This window comes from Rattus rattus, chromosome 1, assembly GCF_011064425.1.
Source record: "Rattus rattus isolate New Zealand chromosome 1, Rrattus_CSIRO_v1, whole genome shotgun sequence".
Taxonomy (NCBI): domain Eukaryota; kingdom Metazoa; phylum Chordata; class Mammalia; order Rodentia; family Muridae; genus Rattus; species Rattus rattus.
The window spans coordinates 244498522-244522701 of NC_046154.1; the positions used below are offsets into that span (position 1 = coordinate 244498522).

At 39.5% G+C, this 24180-nt stretch overlaps 1 protein-coding gene and 1 pseudogene across 1 annotated transcript in view; one reads left to right on the forward strand and one right to left on the reverse strand.

Annotated features, from left to right (window-relative positions):
• Positions 1 to 24180, reverse strand: part of Fam135b (family with sequence similarity 135 member B) — a 277326-nt gene that overhangs the window by 219915 nt on the left and 33231 nt on the right. The window contains exon 2 of the mRNA XM_032916392.1: positions 5594 to 5642. The gene's annotated coding sequence lies outside the window, so the exon portion shown is untranslated. The remainder of the gene's footprint in view (positions 1 to 5593; positions 5643 to 24180) is intronic.
• On the forward strand, positions 7046 to 13720 carry LOC116889892 (annotated as a pseudogene).

Sequence of the window (24180 nt, forward strand, 5' to 3'; positions counted from 1 at the left end):
TCCCCACTAGTCATTGCTGTTTGTTGTCTACCAATGTCTAAAGACTCTTGTTTTAATTGCTCTGGTCCTTTTGAATCTATGTGCAAATCGACAAATATCAAGCGGATTGCTCTGAAGGACATGGTCCAGGGACATATGGACCAGTGCTAGTGTTGTTCAGCATGAGTCAGACATGGGCAGAGAAGAACCACCCTTCAGGCACCAGTCACAAACATCGTATGGTATATCTACTCATCACCCTTGGTATGGGGTCACTTTCAATCTTCCCAGTGGAATTAAAGCTACATACCGGCTTCTACTCTGGACAACCCACTATACATTTACGTTTAGAGACAACTGTCTGCCTCTGAATTCCCCAAGCACAGAAGATGCCTAGAGTATTTTCTTCCTCTTGCTGACAAGGAAATCAAAACTCTGAAAGTTTCATTGTGCACAGCTATACTACTGAGTGCCCCTTTATTCCTACTCCATTCCTAATCATTTCATTACACTAAACCATATTTCTTATCAATATCATAATAATACCTCTAAATATTTTCGAGTCCAAAATTTTTTCAAGTCTATAAATACTCTATTGTAGAGTTTTAAAACTCTCTCTATATTTTCAATGATATAATTGAGCCTCAAAATATTTTTTTAAAATGTCACAAATAAGCTTTTCAAAGTTTAGGGCCATGGTGGTATACACTTTTCATCCCAGCACTTGCAAGGCAGAGGCAGGAAGATCTCTGTGAGTTCCAGACTACCGTGGTCTGCAGAGCAAGTCCAGGACAGAGAAACCCTGTCTGTAAAATATAAATAAATAAATAAATAAATAAATAAATAAATAAATAAATAAATAAGCTTTTCAAAAAAATAATAATTATACAAATAGTCTCTGCCCTGCTCTGAATATGATGTTCCTAAAGTATAGCTATTTTTTTTTATTACATGCTCATTTTGCTTAAACATTTTGTGGAGATTTCAAATCTGATTGCTCAATAGAACTGAAAAAATAGTCTGAGACATCAAGCTAAAGATTAGGGATCTAGATTCAGCATGCGCTGAGAAACTATCTTGCTCTCCTCTCCCTGCTGATCAGGGATGTTCCAGTTTTCTACGATCTTGCATTCCCTGACTCTTTCCTTTCACCATCTGTGATGCCTGCATGCCCTGGTATGCTGCGGGTTCATAGAGGCTCACTTAAAAATAGTATCATTAAAGACGTGGCTCCTTCCCCTTCATGCAAATTGGCATTCAGAAAGCACAGTAGACAATAGTATCTTTTGTGGCAGAGGGCAAGCAGAGAAATAAGCAACATGAGTGGTAAACCAGTAATAAGAGAAGAACCTGAACTTAGAAAAGGAGGCAACGGTTAAGGAATAACTTAGTAGTTCTAAGGCTCATAAACGAGTACAAGCATCACACTTTCATGCCTACATATCCCATTTCACTGGAAATCACTCCCAAAATACTTGAATGTAAAGTGTGCTACAACAGTACCATTCTTTCATAGTATAGAAGTGCCCAATTCTACAGGAATATTTGTAAAATTGAATTCATTCTGGAGGACAGCTTCAGTCAACATGCCTGCTTGCTTTGCCAGTGGACAGTCACTATGTCCACAGCATAGCCCCCTGCATAATGCAGTAATAACCTACATCCTGCAGACTCAACATCAACCCTAGGTATTTTAGGGACATCTGAGCATCATAAACAATTCTGTGAACACAACACAAATCACAACGTCAACAGAGTGCCTCTGCCTGGGCCTGAATCTGAGCAAGCCTGTCTGTAGCAAAAGTTATAGATATCCAATACTGGTATTTCTTTTAATGCTCTTGTATGTTGGGGGTTCTGACCATTTGGAAAATCACAATTGTCTCTAAATGTAAATTTGCCAATGGCATACTCTTATGAATAGGAATCCTACACTCGACTTAGCCAAAGGGTCAGGATGTGATATGAAATCTATATATAGCATCCTGTAAAGGACACATCAGGTGCAATCTAATGTGACCATCAAATCTAAGTAGTGCAGGGCTGTCAAACATTGTGAGAATGATAAGACAAACCATTGGGGTTTAATGAACTGATGGCATTTTTATGAGCTATATAACCTTACACGGATCCTTTAACCTTCCTGAGTCTTAATTTCAAGGTCCTTGAAAAGAACACGAGGATTTACCACAGAGGGTTGCTAGGAGAATACAATTTGGTAATGTCTTTACTGTAGTGACAGTCACAGTATATCCTTAGAGAGCAAAAATTCCTTCCCTTGCTAATTGGATCTCTGAGTGCTGCATGAATATTGATAAGCAGGATGACATATGGAGAAAAAGTCCAAATGCCTTGGCTTGTTTGGCAAGCCCCCACCTCCACTCCATGTTCTGACTTCCACCAGCAGTCTGGCTTCATCTTCTCTTCCTACCATTGTGTAACTCCAATTCTAAATCCTTGAGTCTGCAATGCTAGTCTATTTCTGGTAGGGATATGTTATATTGTCCTGGAGTATAGAAATAGAGAAGGAACTTGCAATGCCGTTGGAGGAGAATAATATGGACAGCTAGCTCAAAAACCTAGACTACCATCCCAGCTCCGGCACTTGCTAGATCCATGAGAGTGGTAAGCTATTCAACTTCCTTAAACCTTGGTTTCCTGAACTGTCAAGTGTAGATGAAACCTATATTGCTGGGGTTGGGGATTTGGCTCAGTGGTAGAGCGCTTGCCTAGCAACCGCAAGGCCCTGGGTTCGGTCCCCAGCTCTGAAAAAAAAAAAAATAGCATAGCTTTAGCATAAAGAGAAGATAAGACCTGCATTGCAGTGTCCTTATAAGCAAACAATGCACTATTGCAAGTAGGGTGCCAAGCACAACACAGGACTGCCTGCAACCATTGAATATGTAGTAGCACAAATAAGACTATGAATGCCTCTACTTATGAACCACGAAATTATTATCATTATTATTCTGAAGAGCAATGGGATGTGGCAATTTGTTTGCGGTGTAATGCTGAATTCACTACTTCTTAAAATGTCTCTGATTAGTCAAAGGACTTATTTGTACTTAAATTTGCTCACACGGAGAAACATCCCCCCAAGTATAAAAGCAGTCACCTTCTGTGTCTAGGAAACCTGTTCGTTTTAATTAACCTAAAAGGTTTCTAGCAATTCATGTTGATAAAGCACTTTGACACCCTAAGAATAAGAGTCAATTTGAATATGAAGTTCTATTACAACAGCATTTTTACAGTTATTCCTCAAGGAGCTCTTGAGCAATGCAGAGTCTCGAGTTTCTTGCCTCTCATCAGGAGGCTGCCCTGTGCTGCCCACTTAAGGATGAGGTGTCACTTCTTCACAGAAAGAGGAGACAGTGTTAGACATTTTAATAAAACAGTTAAAATTAAGTGGAGATAGAAATTTTACCTTAAAATATCAGCTAAATGATGGTTTCTTCAAATCTACAAATCACATTTGGGTACATTTCTAAGAATTATCAGAAAATAAAAGACCAGAGAGAAATAATAAAGTATTCAATTTTTTTTCTGAACCATTGATGACAGGAGAAAAAAACTACATGAATTGAACTCCATTCTGAGTACAACATGACCAAATGAGGATCAATAGTCTAGGAGCAGAGTCAGAAGAAGAGAGCTATTTACTGAGAATGTCTATCAGGAATAGGGTTCACCAGATAAACAGACCTAGCAGACTTCTTGATGAATGCAGGTTATGGAGAACAGAGATAACTGAGAGAAGACAAAAGATGAAAAGCCAGATCTCAAGGGTAAGGCTTTCAGATCATATCCAGCCTGGGTCCTTTGGGTCCTGTGTCTGGGATGCATTAGGTTATCAGCAGCAAGGACTTACCTTCCACCTCTCTTGGGTAAGCAAGAGTAACAGCAATCGACTATAAAGTCTGAGGTGTCCTTCAAATTCAAAGCAGGGCTTATTATGCTTGGAGTTGGGGCTATTTTAGATATTCTATGACTATTAGGGAGAACATGGGAGTCAAGTTGTACAAATATATACAGTCAAAGTAAAAGAAGCCATGAATTTGAGAGAGCAAGGGAGGCATGTGGGAGAACAGAGGAAAGGGAAATTATATAATTGTATTTTAATTATTAAAATAAATTATATTCAGAGTGCTAAACTAGAGCTTGGGTCATTTTAATAAAACTGTATTTTATTAGGGACAATACTCAAGGGCCAGGAGGAAAATTCCAGATTTTACTGTAGCTTAGCCAAGGAAATAAATTTGGTAGCTCCACAAACTCACAAAATAAATTTGTATATAATTTATACACAAAGTAAAGTCCTAGTGTATTGAAATGTTTCTATGGTCTTGGCTACCATGATGAGCTTCACAGCTCCTCCTTCTCACTCCTATCTTCTCACCATACCAACCCCTTCCTCAACACCAATCCTCCTGCTTCCTACACTAAAAATAAAGCAAGCATTGGAGAAAGACTGCAAGCCTTAAGTGACTAAAATATTTCATTCATAAATCTTTCTGAGTTCAAGTCTTTATCTCCACAGGATTACCTATATCTCATGGTCTAAGTATCCATTTTATTGGCAATAAATCAGATATCAGAGAGGGTCAGTTATTAATATTAACATACCCACAATTGGTTACCATTAGTGAAAAAAATAAATGTTTCTAAACCATAGTACAATAGCTGCCAGTATTGATGACTGTATACTTGAGTCTAGACTGTTTAAAACATTACAGATCACAAGTAGAAGGATTGACACTAATCGGGCTCAAGGACGTCTAGCATTGTTCTGTTGAAATTAACTTCCAGTGTGACTGGGTGAGCTCCTACCAGGCTTACCTTCCAGTGCAAATAGTAAATGACTCAAAACACTCTTTTGAAGGCAAAGCAGTATAGCTGAGAGCAGACAAGTTCTCAGGGAGCACTAACTTTTCAGACTCAGAGAAATAATAGAGTAAGTTACTGTCTGTGTGGGTTTATCACAAGGCTGGGGACAGTTGCTGGAAAAGACAAAATCTCAAACACTAGAGGGAAGAGTTCAGGGCAATTTCAAAGTGAAGGGGAAACATTAAAAAAGACTCCAAAAAGAGAGAGGACATGTTCTTTGTACAAATTCTAAGTACATCTCTTGAATCCAGAACATGTGTAGGGGGGCAAATTCCAATTACATGGCCTAAAGATGAATGATTAGAACTCAGTAGAATCCTGGGACAGGATCTGCTGAGAGGATCTGTTAGGAGATAGCATCCCAATAGCATAGGGAAGGAGCGAGGTTGAAGATGTTGAAGGATGGATTGAAGTAGGTGGATACAAAGTGAAGGTGATAGAATGCTTAAACCCATGGGCTAGAAAACCCTTGCCATATATTCACTAGAATACATCCACCTATTATGACAAATGTTCCCAAGAGTTTAGTGACTTCATGATTCATGCAAGGAAGTTTCATTGCTTGTGCAAGAGACAAACAGAGATTATTGTACAGCCAGCAGTCTTTGACTTCAACTCCATTAATTGTCCACTACAACAAAGGTCAGAAGTAGTACCAGTGAGCAACCACAATAAACTCTATCTCTAATTAAATGAGAAAAATAAAATGGTCTCAAAGCATGATACTCACGAAATCTAGAATACAATTCAAAATTGCTCAACATGAGAAGAATTTGACCCTGTAAAAAGTGTCAATGCAAAATGAGACGACATACAACAGCATTTAATCGCATAATGAAAAATATACTCCTAATAAATTCACAATAAATAAAAATGAGCTATACAGTCTTGGTATTCCTCAATATCAAAATGGAAATAAGTAAAAATATTTTTTTAAAAATTATATGATATAATTTTTTTAAATGTTAGATTCTTCTGGACATGAACCAACTACTTGGAGCAAATAAAATGATTCATTTATAGTTATTAAAAATTAGTAAGTATCGTCTACACATCTTTTAAGCATTGTGCTAATTGCAGGAACATAGCTCAAATAAATCACTGGTTTGTTCTTCATTCAACTTCAATTGTAATTGTCTAGGTAATAAAATGCAATTATATTATATACTTGACAATGAAGACATTTTATTGAAATCTTTTCATGCTTGATTTCTTATTTCCTTTCTTCATATATTTCCAAAAGAGTGGAAATTTCCTTTATAATTCTAATTTATTGACAGTGATATTAAGAAGTTGCTTCTTGATATAAAACATGTATCTGTCACAAAATTGCTGCTATTTATCATCCCACACATGTTGAACACTTATAATGTTCTGTCCTACATACCAAGATTACACAAATGAGAATATTTATACCTTGTAGAATTCAGGGCTGAATACATGAGAAAGTCAAGAATACCATTATATAACATGGGAAAATGGCAAGTGAAGTTAAGGGAGCAGGCTAGGCTATGTTCTCTCTGCAGTAGGTCAGAAAGTGCAGGCAACATATGAGAGATGTCATGAAGAATAGACTAGAACTCCAGTCTGTGAATGGGGTGTAATATGAGAGGCCAGTAGAGCAACAACAGAGCTAACAGAGCTCTGCACATTTATCACACATGCATGGGGCTTCTACTGTACAAGAGCACCCTCCTCCATCTTTAAACATAGAATGAGTCAGACAAACTTCCAGCCCTCAAAGGTCCCTGTCCAATGACACAAAGTAATACCATTGCACACTGTGTTAGGTATTTTTACTACATTTGCATGCACATATATCATTGTATCTTGCCCATGTTTCACTTATGTAATTTTACCTGCAAAATACAGCACACACACACACACACACACACACACACATCACACACACATCACACACACATCACACACTACCCTCCCTTCCCGCTAAGGAAACAAGTAGGACACAGGATAATGGGAGTGAGGAGTTGGGGAGAACAGGGAATTTTAGAGAAAAGGTCAGGAAGAACTAATTCATTGAAGAGGTATTTGAGTAGAAAATAGAATCAATAAGAATGGGTCCTTCTGTCACCTACAGAGATTGACAGGGAGAAGAAAGAGAAAGCAGCAAAGCCCTAGATTAGCAGGACATTTTTAAAAAAGAACTACTCATAGGGCAAGAATGTCTAGAACCAGCAGACTGAAGGTAACAGGTAGGAAAGGGGGTCTGAGAGGGAAACCAAACCATTTAGACCTTGTAGAGCACAAAGGGGTTTGGCAGGGAATGAAACCTAGTTGTTTCAACTATGGGCCCTGGAAGGTTGTAAGCAAAGATACAACATGGTCTCATTTACATTGTAAGAGATTCCTTTCACTTCTGAATGAATTACAATGTATGTATGAGCAAAGGTAAAGTGGAGGAAACTCACTGAAAGGCTATTTCAACAAAGCAATCAGAGGGTGCTGGTGGCTGGGACCAGGGGGAGTTAGGAAGTAAAATATGCAGAGAGTAGGTTGCTCTGAGGGTTCAGATGAGGAAGGCAAATGGAAGATATTTCTAAATTTCTTGGCCATTGTCATCCAATAAAATTGGAAAAGTGATCAGGGATGAGGTGGGGTGGGGAATCAAGCAGGGAGGGTGGGACATGCTATCATGAGGTGATGCTAGACCCTGAAGCAAAAAGACACTGTACATACAGGTCTAAAGGTAAGGGTCAAAAGTGGAATAAAGAGTAGGATCTATATATGCATCTATAGAAATGTCCAAACACTCAATGCCCAGAAGTGTGGCCTAGAGAACAAGAGTCAATGGGAAAGAAATGTAAGGTCTTGTCCTTGGAGCAGAGAACAGAAGAGCCATATGCATTTAAGGCAAAAAGAATCATGTAGATAGTATAGAGCTTAATGGGAAGGGGTGATGGGAAACCAGTGTGAGAGCAGTCAACACGTTTTCCATACATGTGTGAAATTGTTGGTGAACAAATTTAATTTTTTTCATTAAAAAGAATCCTGGCATATTGCTCAAAACCATTAATTAATTAGTTAAAATTAATAAATTAATTATTGATGTGACAGTTGCATATGATATGTAATACTTACAGTTCTGTATTGGTGAGAAACAGGAAAAGCAGGAGATAAGGCTTGAGAAGAACCTGGAAGATTCTTTTAACCCTGCCAACAGCTATCACCAACTCGGTCTTATTCATATGAGCTGTTCAATGTTTGAACATTTTCTCCCGTGAAGAAGAATGCTGTACAAGCTATGATAGGCTTTGTGAAAGACCATCTTTTGAGTCTAAGATCCACAGCTTCCTTCCTTTTAGACTATGTCTAAGTTGGTGCTAGAGGGAATGAACAAGCCCTCTCCAGTTGCTCATACAGTGCTCGGTATTGAAAGCTGGGCTTCTCTGGCTGCATTTCACTCCCGTTTCTTTTCTGTTCATGGTATAATTTCTTGCCCTGCAATTACCATGGTAACTTTGTGGATAGGGAGAGGTAGGCCACTCTCCAAACAGGTTGACAGTGACAGATGTTACTTCTGTTCATAATTGGTACCTGAACAAATGCCTGGGTCATCACATTAGCATGGCTCAGGACATCACTCCCCAGGCCATTAGCCCCCAAGGAAACAGATCGCAATTAATGTCGATGGAAATTGCATTGTTTCCTGCCCAGTTGAAGCCTCCATTTATTCATGGGGAAGTTTATAAGGCACAGGCTCTAGTAAACACACACTTTAAAATGTTGGCCAAGGTCCCAGCACAATGACAGTGTTTTTCCAAGTTATAGATCCCTTGCACAAATTACCTAATATCATCTCACAGTGAGCCAACATGTTTGGTATAAAGGGAGATCACAGTGCATTGAGCAATGACCGAACACTGAGGGTTAAATAGCTAATCATGTAGAACCCTGAGTCCCAAATCCTATGCTCAATATAAAAAAAAATTAAAACCTACATATCCCAAATCCACAAAACACAACCAACAAACAGGTTATGGATGAAGAGACAGGTCTCAGAAGATAAAGGACAGATGACCAAAAACATACAAAATACTGTTCAACTTCACGAGTCAAAGGAAGGGAAAACAAAGCTAGATTAAGATTCCATTTTACCCTAGTCAAAGTGACAACCATCAGGAAAACAGTGCCCATATCTACAGCTGCGGCACTAGTCAGACTCGGTAGGTTGTGTATGTACATGGACATACAGTTAGTAAGATTTGTTGAAAGGGGATTAGGAGGTGTTAGAGAATTGTAGAGTGTATTTAATAATCCAGATATATTTTATATATTTATAACATTTTCAAAGGAGAAATAAAGACATATAAAAGAAAAAAGAAAAGGAAAGTAAAAAAAAAAGGAAAGAAACAATAAATACTTCTGAGAATGGAATGCAGAGAAAGAAAATATTTATGCACTGCTGTCAGGGATGTAAACTGGTCTAACCATTATGGAAATCAGTGGGCAAGTTCTTCAACAAACTAAAAATAAAATTACCATGTGAAGCAATGATTCCATTGCTGATATGACCTAGGATGCTACTTGAAACTACCACAGAGACATTTGCACATTCCATTCATTGCAGTCCTATTCACAGAGCCAGGTCATGGAATTGATCTAGATGCCAACAACAGGTAAAATGATAAAGAGAATTATAGAAATTGGAGTACTAGTTAGCCACCAAAATAGTGAAATTATGCTCTGGAGAAAAAAATCTAGAACTGGAGGTCACCATAGTAATAGAAATATATCAGAGATTCAGAATGATAAATATCTATTTTTCTTTCATATGTAAATCCCATAGTGTAAATAAATACATAAAGACACAAGTATGTGCAGACACCTGACATAGAAGCAGGAGCAGACCCTGGAAGAAAAGATTCTAGTGAGGAGGAGAAAAGAGCAGGTCAGGAAGGAGAGAGAAGGGAGAAGAAAGAATGGAGATAGACAAGATAGAATAGGGTCCATAACAATAATTTCTAAATTCTCTCACAGCCAAGTGACTTAATGGCCTATGTTGAATCACAAGCAAGCTTATCTCCCTGCATGGGAAGTACATTACATACTAACCCACATAGGATCACAGGAGGTAGCATGCTAGAATAATCAAAGGATCCTTGGCTTTTGTGAATGATGATGTCCCTTAATAACAAAAAATAATAATTATAACCAAAGGGTAGAGAATTTTCAGTTTGAGTCTAGATGTTCTTCTGTGGTGCTTCACAGCTAGTCTCAAATGCAATCCTAGGTATGCTGTGGTACGCCTCACATGGCAAATGAAGAAACAGGACCTCAGAAAGTAAGACTGTTTATCATCAAACTAAGTTAAAATGGCTGGGCTTTGAACTCAGTTTTTCTTGACTCTGGCCATCCAACCATTTTGATCACTCCAAGTGCAACTTCAAGTTGTAGGTTACATGATTGAGTCAGTCCTTGAGATACAGAACAATGATGCTTCCCAACAGTGCAGAAGGATAGTGAGAAAAAACCTGAAGATATGAGCATCACTGAGAAGACAAATGGAAACAGACTTAGGATGGAGAATCAGAAGATGTTCCTGATAAACTCAATATTCCTACCACAATCACCTGGGAAGTAACACACACACACACACACACACACACACACACACACACACACACACACACACAAATGGGGGGGGGATTATGGTGTGTCTATTCCTCTTTTGACCTAGGTATTCCTTCTAAAATTCTCTGTAGTGCTAGCTTAATCATCACAAATTCCTTTAATCTGTGTTTAACCTTTATCTCCCCATCCATTTAATAGTTTTTCTGGGTATAATAGGAAATTGGATTCAACAATGTGGTCTTTCAGAATTTAGAATATTATTTTCAGGAAAAGGAAAGTCAGTTTTCTTTGGGGATGCAGCCACTGAGAGGCTACCCATGTTTGAATAGACGGTCCTACAGCTAGCAATAAGTGGATTCAATGGGTTTTATAGTGTATTAGTTTGGAAGGGGGAAAAGTGGAGGAATTGAAGAAGGTGATTAAGAAGAATATTTGATCAGAATATATTATATGTTTTTATGAAATTTTTAGGCAATAAAAATTTCAAATGTGTATATATAAATATACATCTATGTAAACACTGACACAGATATATTACAGTTTTTTAAACCAGTTAATACATAAGCTGTTAGGCTGTAGAGAAAGAATATAAAAGTTCATTCGGGGCTATCCTTTACTAAGTATCTTCCAGGTGGCAGACAGTAATTATTTTACTTCTCCGAAATTCATTTTAACACACACAAAATTTCTCTTTCAATTTAACACACACAAAAAAAGGAGAGATCTTAAGATGTTGCATGACTTCTGGAGGGAGTATGAATAGAGGACTAGAATCAAGATTTTCCTAGTATAGTGACATCAGCTTAGAAATAGTTATTACCTGGTAACTGGAAAGTTCATTAAAGGCCTTCCATGGGTACCAATGTATGAGACACTTGAGTTTCATGTAAGATTATATAGGATCTGAATATAACATATACACTTCCCCTTGAATATTTTAAAACATCTCTGTATTGCTTATAGCATGCGGTACACTGTAAATACTGTTTGCTTTTGTTATAGCATAATATTTGAGACAATAAAAATCTAAGCATGTTTATACACTTTCTTGTGTATTTGTCACCTAATTAGTTAAATCAATAAATTAAGAAACTGGGAAAATAGAGGTCTAATGATAATTTAACAATAAGAAACCCTTGACTGAATATGATAGTTCATAGCTACCTTCTCAGCACCTTGGATCTTACCTCAAAGAGAAGAAAATGAAGAAGGAAAACAGGAGAATGAAGGGAGGGGAGAAAGAGAAGGAGAAGGAGGAGGAGGAAGGTGGTGAGGAATGGGAAGAGGACGGAGGAGCAGGAGAGAGTAGTTGATCGTCTTTTTATTATCACAATGCATTTATATAACTCTGTTTGTTTAGCTTTTTTCTCAGTGCATATTTATCGAGTACTTAGACTTTGCCAAACACAATAGAGCATCCTTTTAAGTAGATGCTATTTACCATCTATGATCCACTGTCGATATATTTAAAGTGCCAAGTCGCTGGATATATGTAACTGATTTAAGTGCTATCTTTCCAGTTCTAAAATAGTTATTTTTCCACCCTATTATCTCGAGCTAGTCCCTGTCACTAAACACAAAGCGTAATAAAACAATGAGGAGAGACAGACAGAAACATAAAAACAATCAAAGATTCTGGAGAGTAGCCAGCACATTATGCCAGGCGCTCTACAGCAAGCGGAATGTAAAAAGTAACAGATCTTCAATTCGACAAGTCCCCAGGGTAATGAATTCCAAGCACAAAATACTGCATCAAAAAGCCTCGCTGTGCTGGGAGTCCCCGTTCCCAGGGGGAGAAGCTGGTGTACTCTGCCTGGGTCTATAATTCAGTAAGACATAAACAGCAATGGAGTTTGGGAAATACACTGATTTTAATGCAGTACACTGACCAGTCTGAGAGGATTATATAGTGTTTCTCAGGAAGGATGGGCTAAGTCACCTTGTCCCTAGTTAAGAGGACTCCTGGTACTATTTGTATCCCATTATGTTAGTGGATTACAGACCACTGCAGCTTTCCCTGCTGAGGACTCAGGGCTCACACAATGACTTGAATTAAACAGCAGGTAAGGGCCCCATGAGGTCCTATCTCCGGCCAGAGCAGTGTATGGAATCCTGTGTGGTGACATGATATGGCCCATTATCTACGCTAATGCCAAGCAGTAATAGCTTCATATTTCATCACATCTTGGTGAAGGAGATTTTTGTCAAACATCAAAAATAGAATGGGAAACTAATGTCCCAGAAATAAGTGATTGAAAAAGAAATTGAAATCTTGTCCATCCAATTCTAATGCCCCTTTTCTTTTATGGTTCCAAATAACTTCTCTGAAAAGGAGGCACAAAACAGGAACTCGGTGCCTTTGCTCAGTATTAAACATATTATGCTTAGGTATCTCAGCCTTAAACTATGAGAGACAAAGACAGAAAATAAAAAAGCTAAGGAAGAAAGACAATATGTAGTCCTGTGAAATCTTATATCAAACCTGGAAGCCAGCAGTCACAAATAGAATTGCTAATTAGGCATTCCAGGGCATGTTTTACTTCCATAATTATCATTAATTAATTACTTAATTCAGCTAGTATTTAGTAAACACTGCTCAAGAAACTGAGGGGAGGAGGATAGAGACAGTGCCAGGAATACGCATACACGGGGCCTAATGGCCTTTTGCTGGAAGACACGACAAAACCGAAAAATATACATTGCACATAATATTCAAGTCCTAAGTAGAAAGCAGAGGTACGAATCAGACACAGAGCTGAAGATGCAGCTCTCATTGTTATTAGCCAGAGAACACATGTGACGGCAGTCTTCGAAACTTAAATTATCCATCTTCACACCTAAGGAGAAAGGGTTTCTTTCTGTGTTTGGTAAGCTGAACCAAGGTCTCCAGGTATGTAGGTGATCCAAGATAAAAATGAAAAAGGGGGAGCAATGTGAATAAGTGAGGACGACCCCGGGACAGACCAAACCCACATGCCACTGTATACCTGTGTTCAGCGCCGGCGTCCAAAAGAACCGCTAAAGGGGATGCTAAAGGTGACGAAGCCAAGGTGAAGGACGAGCCACAGAGAAGATCTGCAAAGTGATCTCCTAAACCTGCTCCTCCAAAGCCAGAGCCCAAGCTAAAAGGCCCCTGCAGAGAAGGTGCCCGAGGGGAAGAAGGGGAAAGCCCGATGCCGGTAAGGATGCGAATAATCCTGCAGAAAACGGAGACTCCAAAACAGACCAAGCACAGAAAGCCGAAGATGCTGGAGATGCCAGTTGACCTGTGTGCATTTTTGATAACTGTGTACTTCTGGTGACTGTACAGTTTGAAATACTATTTTTGTCAAGTTTTATAAAATTGCAGAATTTTGTTTTACTTTTTTAAAAAACTATATTGTTAACACACAGAATACTTCATTTGTTGGGTGGAAAGAATCATGTGTCACTAATAAAATATCACCCAAGTTGGATTGAGAAGACAGAAAACCTCTTTCCTTGATAATTTTAAAAAGTTCCTGTTGGCTTCCAGGAAAGACCTCCTGGCCACCAAAGCAAAAAATAAAATAAAATAAAATAAAAAACAAAAAGGCCTTGTGGTCTGGGGAAACTCTAAATTCATTTTTATATCCTGTCCCCCTGTACCATCAGCATAGACTTAATTCCCTTAAAATCAGAGACCGGTTGTAACCTGACCCCCAAAATTGGTTTTCTAGTCTAATGGGCGATGTGGACTTTGCAGTGACTTCCTCAAGTGTTCTCAGAAGATCGCTGGTTCCTTTTATAAAAGATTGTGAATCTTCAGATTGATAATTCTACCACATTCAGTTCCTGAAAGTCAGGGTCGGCTTGTGAAAAGTTGTCAAACAGCATCCTTCCTGTGAAATGTCAGCCCTCAGTCGAAGCAACTTTCCCCTTTTCGAAGCATTGAATGAAGACTTCATAGAGTTTTACAGTGGATTTCTGATTTTGGTAGTCTATACAATAAGGGAATTTGGAAGTTCTTGGATATTGTTGATTGCAAGTGTCCTGCCTGAAATACCATGATTGTTTATGAAAAGTATCTTCAATAAAGCTGGTTACAGTTTTAAAAAAAATGAGAAAGCAGAAAAGCGGCTCTATGGACTACTTTTTGTTTGCTGTGATAAACAATGTCATCCAAGTCAACTTGGGGAAGAACGAAATTATCTCATCTTGCACCCTCGGTTACAAGTTTACCACTGAGAGAAGTCCGGGTAGGAACTCAAGGCAGGAACTTGGAGATGGAAACTGAAACAAAGACTTTGTTTACTGTCAGGCTCACACAAAACTAACTTTCTTATATAGTCCTAACCTACCTATCTAAGGTTGGTACAGCCCACCTGTCTACCCCACTCATCAAATAACAGTCAAGAGAATGCCCCACAGACAACCTGACAAAAGAATCTGATGGCAACAATTCTTGAACTGAGAGTTCCCTCTTCCCAAGTGTGTCAGGCTGACCACCAATGTGAACCGTCACCGCTACAAATAACAGACCAGAGTGAGGGAAGGGAGGCCTGAAATGCATTGAAAAATGTAAAGGATAGATGTCAAGATAGATTTATTTTAATAAGCTTCTGAATTATCTGGACTGGGTTGTTTAGTTTCAGACATGGGACAAGTAACTGAGGTACATATTTTACATACAAAAGCCAACCTGGCTTCCAGTTTCTCTCAGTATCCTTCAGTCCCTACCTGACATTTGAATGCACATGCTCCCTTCTCTCTTTCTCTCTCTTTCTCCACTACCCTTTCCCCATGGCTTCCCTGACCTTGGTCCTTAGGGCCAGTGAACTTATCCACCCAAGTGCAACTTCCCAATAAACCTGCCTTTCATAGAATCTAATCTTGCTTAAATGGGCTCATTTCACAGATGTTAGAGAAAGAACCTGTCACGGGTCATAGGGTATCTGGGTATGTCATCAAATGTACATTGTCAATGTTTCTCTTAAGCCATTTCTGAAGAAGTTACCATTTCAGTTTGATAGACTTTGACTTGAGTTCACTAATGTGGGTGGGAATAATCTAATCAGTTAAAGAGCAGAATAGAACTGAAGACCAATTCTTCCCAAAGTAAGGATGATCCACTCCTTTCTGACTTTCAACCTGGGATGTTGGTTACTCCAGATTCATATTCAGCCTGAAGCATTGATCCTTCCAGATACCGTGGCTGTCAGCCTTTGTACTGTAGAGACACTGCCTTTATGTTCTATTTGTGATTCCGTAGTAACATGGAACTTTTCACTCATTCTCTAGATGAGCACCATCTTGGTAAAATCTCTGCTAAGACTGTGATACTTTTTAATTCAGTTATTTATCAATGTTGTTATTCTGAAAGAATTCTAGACATATTTTGGATACTAGTCACTTGATAAATGTGTCACTTCAAATATTTCCTCCATGTTTGTGGTTATCTTTCTATTGTTTTTATAGTGTTAAGTAAGTGCCTTTGGTTGAACCTGAGTTTCTAATTTTAGTCAACGTTAGCTTATTAGATCTTTCTCTGTTAGTATCAAACTAAATGTCTTATGTAGATACAAGGTCATCCCAATTTTCTTCCCTTATTTTCTTAAAGTTTTACTTCTGTTCATATAATGTTTAAGCATATGATCCATTTTGAGTTCATTTTTATGAGCATGTAAGCTCTGTGTTCTGGCTTCATCTCTACATCTATGATGACAAAAGCAAGGGGCTAAATGATTTCTTGGTCTTCCAAATTCCAACTACAGGTTATGATTATGGGCAAGTCAAGGCACACCTTTAAGCAGCTGGTTGTATTATATATTCACATACAGTCAAGAGTAAATGAAAATGTATACATATATATTACTACTCAAATCTCTTTTCTACTCCAATTCGGAATGCAAACTCATGGGGTGATACTCCTCACAGGGGGCTGGGCCTTCCCACTTCAATTAATATCACCGAGACAATCACTCACAAACATATACACTGGTCAACGTGACCTAGACAATCTTGCAATAAAACTCTCTTCCTAGGTGACTATAGATTGGGTCAGGTTTACAGAAGCGCTCAGGATAGTCTATTTCTAGTTTCATACTTTGCTTGTTTGTGTTTGTCCAATTGTTGGAGGACCATTTGTAATTGACTATCCTTCCTGCATTGTGTTACCTTTGCTCTTATGTCAGGTATTAATTAACTATACCATGTATGACTTACATTTGTTATCTCAATTCTATGACATTAATCAATTTGTCTATTCTTTACCCATCATAATCATATAATAATCATTAAGTTTTTTTTAATCTGTCCTGAAATCTGTTCCTGTCAATCCTCCAACTTTCATATTTTGTTGATTATACTAGGTTATTTGTCTCTCCATATAGACTTCAGGATGTGCTTGTAAATATTCACTAATCAGATTGCTGATTTATTGCAATGTATTAAGTCAATGTGTTGAAGTAGTATTATATTAACAATATTGATCCTCTTGCCTGTGAATATGTAATAATTCTCCATTAACTATTTATTTGATTTCACCTGTGTTTGCAATGTTTTTATCTTGAACATATATATATATATATACATACATGTATATATATACACACATATATGTATGTGTATGTATTTGATTTTGAAATGTGATAATATAATGCTATTGTATAGCTTATTTTCAGTTCTATTTGTTCATTACTAGTATGTAGGAAAGAAAATGATCTTCATGTATACATCTTATATGTTTCAACTCTGTTGTACAATACTGTATCCTAAAAGATTACTTCTGGGTATAATATGCCACAGGTACTTGTTGATAGCAAAAATGGGTATAGGAAGGTCTGTTTGTAAGATTTCTTCGCAATTCTGGAGATAAATCATGGTAGCTTACCCTAAAATGGGAAGTAACTGGATGAAATGATAGTAGAGAAATAGACATGAATTAGAATTTTATGAAATTTTTATGGAGCATTTGACAGAATCTAGTGATTCAAAGTAAAATATGAAGAAGAGAAAAAGGTGATATATGGGCATTGAAATGTGAGAACAGGACAGTTAAGGGCCTTGAGAGGTAGACAACATTAACAACGGTAGTTGCTCCCTTGCCAAATCCCCAATAAGTATCTTCATGCCCAGGCTCCTGACTCTTCAAAACATCATTCTCCTTTCTAATACTCTGGGAGGGAGGCATCAGTCATGTCTCTACTTTAAAGAAGAAAGAATAAAGACTCAAGCAGCCACAATATTCAACACTATATCCTATAAAAGCAATACCAGTAAGATTCAAATGTACATGTGTTTAAAATAAGCTAAAATAGAAGCAAAGCCCAAGTTGAATCTCACTTAGAAGAGGGAATAAAATAGTCATAGGAGGCAGAGCAAGGGAGGGACCTGGGTGGGAGACAGGATGGGAAGAGGAATGGGGGGATCAGGATCAGGTGTTGGGGGACAAGAGAGATGGCCAAATAAATGATGATGAGAATGAATGGAAATCTGCAACTGGTGGTGGTGGAGAAAGGGGGCATCTTGAGGATGTGCCAGAGACCTAGGATAGGGTAGGTGCCCAAGAATCAATGGGGGTGACCTGAGCTGTGATTCACAGTATTGGAGATATGGAACCTGAAGAGGCCAACCTCCATGGCCAGGCAGGAACCCCAGTGGAGATATGTAGACACCAACCCATCCATAAAAACTTCCCGCCCCAAATCTGTCCTGTCTACAAGAAATACAGGAATAGAGAATGGAACAGAGACTGAGGGGATGGCCAATCAGTAACTAGAGACCCATCCCAAGCATCAATCCTCGACACTATTAATGATACTCTGTTATACTTTCAGACAGGAGTCTAGCAAGGCTGTCCTCTGAGAGTCTCCACACAGCAGATGACTCAGATGAATGCAGAGACCACAGCCAAACAGTGGATAGAGCTTGAGGATTCATATGGAAGAGTGGGAGAAAGGACTGCCCTGAAGGGGATAAGAACTCCACCAGAGTCAACTATCCTGGATCCTTGGGGCTCTGGAGACTGAACCACCAACCGAAGAGAATGGGCAGGACCTAGCCCATCCCATCCCCCACACTTATGTCAAAGATGTGCACCTTGGTCTTCATGTGGGCCCCGAATAACTAGAGCAGGAGCTATCCCAAAAGCTGTTGCTTGTCTGTGGCTTATGTTCTCCTAGCTGGGCTGCCTTGTCTGGCCTCAATGACAAAGGATGTGCCTAGCCTTGCAGAGACTCAGTGTGCGATGGTGGGGGGATATTCATGGGTGACCTCTACCCTCTCAGAGGAGGAGTAGAGGTTTATGGGGAGGGGGTGACCAGTTAGGGGGTCAGCAATCAGAATGTAAAGTAAGTATAAATAAACACATAAAAAATAAACAAACAACAAATAATTTGTGAGGTTAAAGCCATGTCTCAAGACCCTACATTTGCTCACATTACCTATATATCATGTACAATAAACCATAAAACTTAACTTATTTTTATCTCCAGAATATTGAAAAACTCATTTATCTCCATTCCTCAAAGCCCCTAAACTCCATTTTTGTCTCTGGCCTGGGTGATGGTAGCCAGAAGCTGACTATAATCTTTGTCTCTCCTTCAAATGCAGCCTCTATGAACCCGAAGTTCACCTTTCTGAAATGCAATCTAACTCACACTGTCTTATTACATGCTCTCTTGCTCTCCCATGCATCCACAGTGCCTCCTCCCTACCTCCTCTGAGACCACTCTGGTACTGTATAACAGGTGTACTGTGCTGATACCTTAATGGCTTGATCTACCAACCATCAATCCAGCTTCACTGTCAATTATGGTCATAAAGGAGCTAGGGTATTCCCTATTAAATAAACATACAACTATAGTATAAAAAGAAGTGGAACTTTTTAAGTTGAAAATCCCAGGGAAAAAACATTGATTGGCAAAACTTTGGGCTGTATTGAGCATTTCTCATTTGGATGTTACTGAGACTCCAGCTTCAATTTTCATCTTTCCTTTTACAGGTTTCCCCACTGTTCAGAGTTTCTGTAGAAACCATGACAGCTCAACCTTTCTCACATCATGGGCACTGTAGTGGCTATTCCTGGTTGTCAACTTGACTATCTGGAATGAACTACAATCCAGAATTGGAAGGCTCATCTGCGATCTTGATGTTGAGGCTGGGAGATAAAAGTTTCTGACCTAGATTTTGGCATGCAGATCCTGAGGCGTAGTGGTAATGAATTCCAGGAGACTAAGGCAAGGAGATCTCTGAGTTCAAGATCATCTGGGACAAAGCATGTCCCAAACCCAGGCATGGTGGTACACAGATTTAATTTGGGCCATACCTTCTACTGGAGACCTGCATAAGGACATTGGAAGAAGGAAGACTCTCTCTCTTTCCTTTGCCTTCTTGCCTTGTAGGACTGAGCAACTGCTAAATCCTTGGACTTCCATTCATAGCTTCTGCTGACCATTGTGAGGGAGTTGGACTTTAGACTGTAAGTCATCAACAAATCCCCTTACTATGTAGAGAATAGCCATAAGTTGTGTGACTCTAGAGAACCCTGACTAATACAGACACCATGACTCTTTCTCCTTTTCTATTTAGTTCAGTTCACCAACAGATTTGAGCTAAGCCAAGTAGCCCTGTCAGCCCTGAAGGGTGGTGTGAAAATGGCAGGTGAAAGTGGTGTCTCCATTTGTGAGACACTATGTTAAATACTTCCTATGAACTTTCTAACATCCTATTTGTGATGAACTTTGTTTTAATGTCTCCACTGCATAGATAGTGATACTGAGGGTCATAGAGTTTAAGTACCTTGAATTAGCATATGCAATGCTTAGATTCATGGAGGAGCAGTCTGGCTCTCTCGACCACCAACCCCAATGTTCCTAGAGAGAGCCCAGGAACAGTACATGGTTGGCATTTATCTCTTAGAGTGACCATATCCCAGAACCTTCTTGTTGGCCTTCATGATGACCTAGCTTCTGCATATGAAATAAATCTCTATCATCTTTTCAATTCCACATTTATCTAATATCCTTGCAAGGTATTTGTCTTGAGCTACTTCTATTGCTATGAATTAAACACTATGACTAAAAGAAACTTGGGAGAAAAGGGTTTATTTTACTTACATTTCCAGAAAACCCAGTTCTGAGGAAAGGCAGGGCTAGGACTCAAGCAGGAACCTTGACACAGGAACTGAAGGAGAACCATTGAGGGATACTGCTTCCTGGTTTGTTTAACATGGCTTGCTCAGCCTGCTTTCTTACACTATCCAGGACCACCTACCCAAGGATGGCAGCACCTACAATGGGCTTAGCTATTGCTTACCAATCACTAAGAAAATATTATAGCACACACCTTTAATCCCAGAATGTGGGAGGCAGAGACAGGCAGCAGATCTACGAGTTCTGGGCCAGTCTGAGCTCCTGAGACAAGGCCAGACTTGTATACAGAGTAAGTTCCAGGATTGCCAAGGCTACCAAGAGAAACACTGTCTCAACAAAAAATAAAAAAAAAAACAAATAAGAACAATACAGAGACAAGAAAAAGAGTCAGAGACACACACACACAGAGAGGGATGGAGAGAGAGAGAGAGAGAGAGAGAGAGAGAGAGAGAGAGAGAGAGAGAGGAGAGAAGAGAGAGAGAAGAGAGAAGAGAGAAGAATGACCTAGATGTGCTTGTAGTCCAATCTGATGGAAATATTTCTGCTCAGTTTACTCTAGTTTGTGTCAAATTAGCAAAACCCAGGTAGGACAGTATTCATGTTTTTGGTTTTGATTTGGGTATGTGTGTTTGTTTTTTCACAGATATTAAAAATAATAATTACATGAAATTCTTAGGCAAATGGATAGAACTAGAAAATATCATACTGAGTGAGGTAACCCAGTTACAAAAGAACACATACATGCACACTTACTAATAAGTGGATATTAGCCCAAAACCTTGGAATACCCAAGATACCATTCATAAACCACATGAAGCTCAAGAAGAAGGAAGATCAAAGTGTGGATGCGTCAGACCTTCTCAGAAGGGGGAACAAAATACTTATCAGAGGAAATACAGGGACAAAGAGTGGAGCAGGAACTGAAAGAAAGGCCATCCAGAGACTGCCCCACCTGGGGATCGATCCCATATGCAGCCACCAAACCCAGTCACTATTGCTGATGACAAGAAGTATTTGCTGACAGGAGCCTGAGAGGCTCTGCCAGAGTCATATTGATACAGATGAGGATGCTTGCAGCTAACCATCAGACATGGGGACCCCAATGGAGGAGTTAGAGAAAGAACTGAAGGAGCTAAAGGGGTTTGCAATTCCATAGGAAGAACAATATCAACCAACCAGCTCCCCACAAAGCTCCTGGGGACTAAACCACCATCCAAAGAGTACACATGGAGGGACCCATGGCTCCAGCCACATATGTAGGAGAAGATGGCCTTATCAGGCATCAATGAGAGGAGAAGCCCCTGGTCCTATAAAGGCTCATTTCCACAATGTAGGGGAAGGCCAGGGTGTTGAGATGGAAGTGGGTGGGTGGGAAAGAGAGCATCTTCATAGAAGCAGGGAGGGGGGAGAGGAGAGGGTGGAAAGGGAATAACATTTGAAATGTAAATACATAAAATATCCAATTAAAAACTCTAAAGAAAAAGAACTTGTTTTATAATACCAAGAGATATCATTGACATAGTCTTGCATACCCTATGCCACGATGATGTTCCTTTATTTTTTATTCTAAAATTAAAAAGATATTGCTAGGATATAAAAGATATCTGCTAGAGGAATTCTAAAGTATTAGGTCTTCATGGAAGAAAAAGAAGTCACAGTAGCTGCAAACATTAAAGGAACTGCGTGTAGCAGAGATGGACATTGAGGTCCAGAGTGTGCAGTAAAAGAGTAACGGACTACTTGGTCAGCTGAAGTAGAGAAGTAGATCACATGACTGCAAACATCCTCCCGACTGTATAATGACTTCTCCACATTTTTTAAAGACACCACTCCTCCAAAGGGACCGGACAGGTGCTATTCATCATTATGTCCCATTATCCCTAATAATGCCTAAGATCAACAAATGTCACGAAATATTCGATGGGTCCCCATTATTTCTACAAAATTGTCTATCGCCGTGCACCAGCCTTCTTTTGAGATCTACGATGCACAAAGCTCATCATGGGAACCGGTGTTTCTTTGGGATAGTGCTGAGAACTCACTGGCAAATGCTGCTCCTTCACACAGAATCTTATACGTGCTGCGCTGAGCCTAACACCCTCAACATATCCCACGTAGGTTCAAATGAAACAAAACCAGCAATTAAACCACTCCAGCAGAGTCATGATCCTCATTGTGTCAGAGCAGGTGTCCCCGCTCAATAAGCAGACGGGTGAAAAGTCAGCCCATGGAAGGAGCAGAAAACCAGGGAACACTTGTAGGTAAGGGATGGAACCCAGAGACAAGGTCACTTGCTATTCTCCTCTGCTATTCTCTACCCTTTCTGGAGCAATGGAGTGTGGTGGTCCTTGAAAGAGCACTGAACTTAACCACTCACGTTTAGCCCAGTAAACCAAGTGACTTCTTACAAGATATTTAACCTCCATACCCTCTAACTTACTAATCTGTAGAAAACAGAAAACTGTTCTGGTTTTATCACACAAGGTGTAAATTAAATTGATACTGTGGCATCAGCTTTCCACTACTACAGCACATACTTGAAACAAATCCATTTAAAGAAAGGGAATGTTTATTTGCATTGCAGCTTCGGGGGGCTTAGTCTGTAGGTGATGGACCCTCTTATGTGGGAGGGTGGCTGTGGCAGCACATTATATCATGGCAGAAACACATGGCAGGAGAAACTGCCCAATATATGCAGGCCAAAAAAGAGTGCCAGCCTCAGAAAGGCATCCAATAATCCCATTCAAGGCATACCTCAATTGCATCACATCCGCTCGGTGCAGTCCTGTCTACATCTCCTATATTTTGACTCCCAAGACTGTGCGTGTACTTTGGCTGATCCAGAAAGGCAGCTAGTGAATTAAACAGGTAAGAGGGATGGGCATTGGACAAAAATTGTAAGACCCGTGCTCTTAAAATTGAAAGGTTTAATTTTGAATATGTCTTTTTGGCAGACGGCCTAAGTGTTTAAGCCACTGAGCTGGCCAAGGTTCTTCCCAGTGGTCAAGCCTTCAAGCCTAAATCCTGGCACAGGTACAGGAAAGCAGATTATTGGACCACAGCCACGTTTCAGTAAACTATTTTGTTCTCCATCTATCAAATGGAAAACAGCTGTCCTAAATCCGCCCCTTAAATGGTGGCTTTTAAGAGAATTAGAGTTTTAGTGCCTCTGGCAGGGATTATAAAGGACCGTCGAATCTCAGCATCTTCTCGGAAAGAGAGCAGAAGTTTAACTGTTTGACCTCCCTACTGAACAGAGGGAGAAACTGAGGCCAAGCAAACGCTAAAGCTGTCCTGATATTACAAAGTACGTAACTGCCACACCAGATCAGGAGCTCGAGGGAAGCTGCAAGTCTTCTCCCCTTCTATCTCTCTGGACTAAATTAAGGCAGACGGGCATTCTGTAGCCACAGCCTCATATCAAATTCCTATGGGAAAGTGCTGCGTCAGTGCTTTTCTGACTCCACACAGAGAGCACCTCAGAACTGAGAAGGGATAGGAATGAAGGAAGGCCATGGAGCTGCCTGCTATACACGTGTCGGTTACCCTCCTTTATATTCTCCTCTAGGCTGCTGACTCTGACTGTGTAGACTCTGCTTCTCACTGCAGCCCA